Raw genomic sequence first — 5,652 nt, forward strand, 5'->3', positions numbered from 1 at the left:
ATTGCTTGGACGACCCAATGCACTTGCTGGTTAGTTGTGCGAAGTTGTGAACCATGGTATTGGCATCATGTCTTTTGGCGCCATTACCAGGGAAAGAAAGAGCAATGAATTTTACATAATCAAAGTGTAATCACAATTTCTGCGCAATTTCTGCGCACCAGTGACTTTACTGAACCAAATTCCAATTTACATGGAAGAAGCATCTCCATTCCTCCTCAAAAGCTGAGTAAGCGTAGAGTGGATGTTCAAACCTTCAGACAGAAAGAAGGTGAATCCCTCTATGAAGCTTGGGAGAGATACAAAGGACTGACCAAAAAGTGTCCTTCTGACATGCTTTCAGAATGGACCATCCTGGATATATTCTATGATGGTCTGTCTGAATTAGCTAAGATGTCATTGGATACTTCTGCAGGTGGATCCATTCACCTAAAGAAAACACCTGCAGAAGCTTAAGAACTCATTGACATGGTTGCTAATAACCAGTTCATGTACACTTCTGAAAGGAATCCTGTGAATAATGGGACGTCTATGAAGAAGGGAGTTCTTGAAATTGATACTCTGAATGCTATATTGGCTCAGAATAAAATATTGACTCAGCAAGTCAATATGATTTCTCAGAGTCTGAATGGAATGCAAGCTGCATCCAACAGTACTCAAGAGGCATCTTCTGAAGAAGAAGCTTATGATCATGAAAACCCTGTAATAGCATAGGTGAATTACATGGGTGAACCTTATGGAAACACCTATAACCCCTCATGGAGAAATCATCCAAATTTCTCATGGAAGGATCAAAAGCCTCAACAAGGCTTTAATAATGGTGGAAGAAATAGGTTTAACAATAGTAAACCTTTTCCATCATCCACTCAGCAACAGACAGAGAACTCTGAACAAAATACCTCTAATTTAGCAAACTTAGTCTCTGATCTATCTAAGGCCACTGTAAGTTTCATGAATGAAACAAGGTTATCCATTAGAAATTTGGAGGCACAAGTGGGCCAGCTGAGTAAAAGGATCACTGAAATCCCTCCTAGTACTCTCCTAAGCAATACAGAAGAAAATCCAAAAGGAGAGTGCAAGGCCATTAAATTAATCACCATGGCCGAACCTGTGAAGGAAGGAGAGGACGTGAATCCCAAGGAGGAAGACCTCCTGGGACGTCCAGTGATCAATAAGGAGCTTCTCTTTGAGGAACCAAAGGAATCTGAGACTCATCTAGAGACCATAGAGATTCCATTGAACCTTATTATGCCATTCATGAGCTCTGATGAGTATTTCTCTTCTGAAGAGAATGAGGATGTTACTGAAGAGCAAGCTGCCAAGTTTCTTGGTGTAATCATGAAGCTGAATGCCAAATTATTTGGTATTGAGACTTGGAAAGATGAACCTCCCTTGTTCACCAATGAACTAAGTGATCTGGATCAACTGAGATTGCCTAAAAAGAAACAGGATCCTGGAAAGTTCTTAATACCTTATACCATAGGCACCATGACCTTTGAGAAGGCTCTGTGTGACCTTGGTTCAGGGATAAACCTCATGCCCCTCTCTGTAATAGAGAAACTGGGAATCTTTAGGGTGCAAGCCACTAAAATCTCATTAGAGATGGCAGAAAATTCAAGAAAACAGGCTTATGGACAAGTAGAGGACGTGTTAGTAAAGGTTGAAGGCCTTTACATCCCTACTGATTTCATAGTCCTAGATACTGGGAAGGATGAGGATGAATCCATCATCCTAGGAAGACCTTTCCTAGCCACAGCAAGAGCTGTGATTGATGTGGACAGAGGAGAATTGATCCTTCAAATAAATGAGGACAACCTTGTGTTTACAACTCAAGGATCTCTCTTTGCATCCATGGAGAGGAAGCATAAAAAGCTTCTCTCAAAGCAGAGTCAAACAAAGCCCCCACAGTCAAACTCTAAGTTTGGTGTTGAGAGGCCACAACCAAACTCTAAGTTTGGTGTTAAACCCCCATATCCAAACTCTAAGTTTGGTGTTGGGAGGTCTCAACTAAGCTCTGCACATCTGTGAGGCTCCATGAGAGCCCACTGTCAAGCTATTGACATTAAAGAAGCGCTTGTTGGCAGGCAACCCAATTTTTATTTATCTAATTTTCATTGGTTTTCATGTTTTATTAGGTTCATGATCATGTGGAGTCACAAAATAAATCAAAAAATTGAAAACAGAATCAAAAACAGCAGAAAAAAAAACACACCCTGGAGGAAGACCTTACTGGCGTTTAAACGCCAGTAAGAAGCATGTTTTGGACGTTCAACGCCAGAACAGAGCATGGTTCTGGCGCTGAACGCCAGAAATGGGTAGCATCTGGGCGTTTGAACGCCAGAAATGCACCCTGGAAAAGAGCTGGCACTGAACGCCCAGAACAAGCATGGTTCTGGTGTTCAACGCCAGAAATGGGCAACAAATGGGCGTTCAATGCCCAGAACAAGCACCAATCTGGCGCTGAATGCACATAGTTGTGTGCAAAGGCATTTTGCATGCCTAATTTGGTGCAAGGTTATAAATCCTTGAACACCTCAGGATCTGTGGACCCCACAGGATCACCTCATGATCTATGGACCCCACAGGATCCCCACCTACCTCCACTCACTTCTTCTCACCCCTCTTTCACACAATCCCATAAACACTCTTCCCCAAAACTCTTCACCAATCACCTCAATCTCTCTTCCCCATCACCTCTTCACCACTCACATCCATCCACTCTCCCCCATAAACCTACCTCATAAACTCTACCTACCTTCAAAATTCAAAATCAATTTCCCACCCAAACCCACCCTAAATGGCCGAACTTACCCCTCCTCCCTTCCCTATATATAACCCTCCATTCTTCCTCATTTTCACACAACACAACCCTCTTTTCTCTTCTGGGCCGAAACACAGCTCCCCCCTCCTCTCCATATTTTCTTCTTCTTCTTCATCTATTCTTTCTTCTCTTACTCGGGGGCGAGAAAAATTCTAAGTTTGGTGTGGTAAAAGCATAAGCTTTTTGTTCCATTACCATTGATGGCACCCAAGACCGGAGAATCCTCTAGAAAAGGGAAAGGGAAGACAAAAGCTTCCACCTCCGAGTCATGGGAGATGGAAAGATTCATCTCCAAAGCTCATCAAGACCACTTCTATAATGTTGTGGCCAAGAAGAAGGTGATCCCTGAGGTCCCTTTCAAGCTCAAGAAGAATGAGTATCTGGAGATCCGACATGAAATCCAAAGAAGAGGTTGGGAAGTTCTAACAAAACCCATCCAACAAGTCGGCATCCTAATGGTTCAAGAGTTCTATGCCAATGCATGGATCACTAGGAACCATAATCAAAGTAAGAACCCAGACCCAAAGAATTATCTCACCATGGTTCGGGGGAAATACTTAGATTTTAGCCCGAAAAATGTGAGGTTGGCGTTTAACTTGCCTATGATGCAAGGAGATGCACGCCCCTACACTAGAAGGGTCAACTTTAATCAAAGGTTGGACCAAGTCCTCATGGACATATGTGTAGAAGGAGCTCAATGGAAGATTTACTCCAAAGGCAAGCCGGTTCAACTAAGAAGACTGGACCTCAAGCCTGTGGCTAGAGGATGGTTGGAGTTCATCCAACGCTCCATCATCCCCACTAGCAACCGATCTGAAGTTACTGTGGATCAGGCCATCATGATTCATAGCATCATGATTGGAGAGGAAGTAGAAGTTCATGAAGTCATCTCCCTTGAACTCTACAAAATAGCCGAAAAGTCCTCCTCCATGGCAAGGCTAGCTTTTCCTCATCTTATTTGCCATCTATGTTACTCAGCTGGAGCTTTCATAGAAGGAGACATTTCCATTGAGGAAGAGAAGCGCATCACTAAAAAAAGGATGGAGCAAGCAAGAGAGCCCATTCATGGAACTCAATAGGCGCAGGAAGCTCATCACCATGAGATCCCGGAGATGCCTCAAATGCATTTTCCTCCACAAAACTATTGGGAGAAAATCAACACCTCCCTAGGAGAATTAAGTTCCAACATGGGACAACTAAGGGTGGAACATCAAGAGCACTCCATCATCCTTCATGAAATAAGAGAAGATCAAAAAGTAATGAGGGAGGAGCAACAAAGACAAGGAAGAGACATAGAAGAGCTCAAGGACATCATTGGTTCCTCAAGAAGGAAACGCCACCATCACTAAGGTGGACTCATTCCTTGTTCTTACATTCTCTGTTTTTCGTTTTCTCTGTGTTAAGTGCTTATCTATGTTTGTGTCTTCATTACATGATCATTAGTGGTTAGTAACTTTGTCTTAAAGTTATGAATGTCCTATGAATCCATCACCTCTCTTAAATGAAAAATGTTTTAATTCAAAAGAACAAGAAGTACATGAGTTTCGAATTTATCCTTGAACTTAGTTTAATTATATTGATGTGGTGACAATGCTTCTTGTTTTCTGAATGAATGCTTAAACAGTGCATATGTCTTTTGAAGTTGTTGTTTAAGAATGTTAAATATGTTGGCTCTTGAAAGGATGATGACAAGGAGACATGTTATTTGATAATCTGAAAAATCATAAAAATGATTCTTGAAGCAAGAAAAAGCAGCAAAGAGCAAAGCTTGCAGAAAAAAAAAGAAAAAAAAATTGAAAGAAAAAGCAAGCAGAAAAAGCCAAAGCTCTTAAAATCAAGAGGCAAGAGCAAAAAGCCAATAACCCTTAAAACCAAAAGGCAAGGGCAAATAAAAAGAATCCCAAGGCTTTGAGCATCAGTGGATAGGAGGGCCTAAAGGAATAAAATCCTGGCCTAAGCGGCTAAACCAAGCTGTCCCTAACCATGTGCTTGTGGCGTGTAGGTGTCAAGTGAAAACTTGAGACTGAGCGGTTAAAGTCAAGGTCCAAAGCAAAAAAAGAGTGTGCTTAAGAACCCTGGACACCTCTAATTGGGGACTTTAGCAAAGCTGAGTCACAATCTGAAAAGGTTCACCCAATTATGTGTCTGTGGCATTTATGTATCTGGTGGTAATATTGGAAAACAAAGTGCTTAGGGCCACGGCCAAGACTCATAAAAAGCTGTGTTCAAGAATCATCATACTGAACTATGAAGTCAATAACACTATCTGAACTCTGAGTTCCTATAGATGCCAATCATTCTGAACCTCAATGGATAAAGTGAGATGCCAAAACTATTCAAGAGCAAAAGCTACAAGTCCCGCTCATTGATTGGAGCTATGTTTCATTGATAGTTTGGAATTTATAGTATATTCTCTTCTTTTTATCCTACTTAATTTTCAGTTGCTTGGGGACAAGCAACATTTAAGTTTGGTGTTGTGATGAGCGGATAATTTATACGCTTTTTGGCATTGTTTTTAGTATGTTTTTAGTAGAATCTAGTTACTTTTAGGGTTGTTTTCATTAGTTTTTATGTTAAATTCACATTTCTGGATTTACTATGAGTTTTTGTGTTTTTCTGTGATTTCAGGCATTTTCTGGCTGAAATTGAGAGACTTGAGCAAAAATCAGATTCAGAGGTTGAAGAAGGACTGCTGATGTTGTTAGATTCTGACCTCCCTGCACTCAAAATAGATTTTCTGGAGCTACAGAACTCGAAATGGCGCGCTTCAATTGCGTTGGAAAGTAGACATCCAGGGCTTTCCAGAAATATATAATAGTCTATACTTTGCCAAG

General features: G+C 41.2%; 1 non-coding gene across 1 annotated transcript; it reads right to left on the bottom strand.

Moving 5' to 3' along the window:
- Positions 1–228: 228 nt before the first annotated feature.
- Positions 229–336, bottom strand: LOC112745249 (small nucleolar RNA R71). The gene has a single exon (XR_003173186.1). It is a non-coding gene; the product is annotated as a small nucleolar RNA R71 (small nucleolar RNA).
- Between the last annotated feature and the right edge of the window lie 5,316 nt (positions 337–5,652).

This window comes from Arachis hypogaea, chromosome 14 (genome assembly GCF_003086295.3).
Source record: "Arachis hypogaea cultivar Tifrunner chromosome 14, arahy.Tifrunner.gnm2.J5K5, whole genome shotgun sequence".
Lineage (NCBI taxonomy): Eukaryota > Viridiplantae > Streptophyta > Magnoliopsida > Fabales > Fabaceae > Arachis > Arachis hypogaea.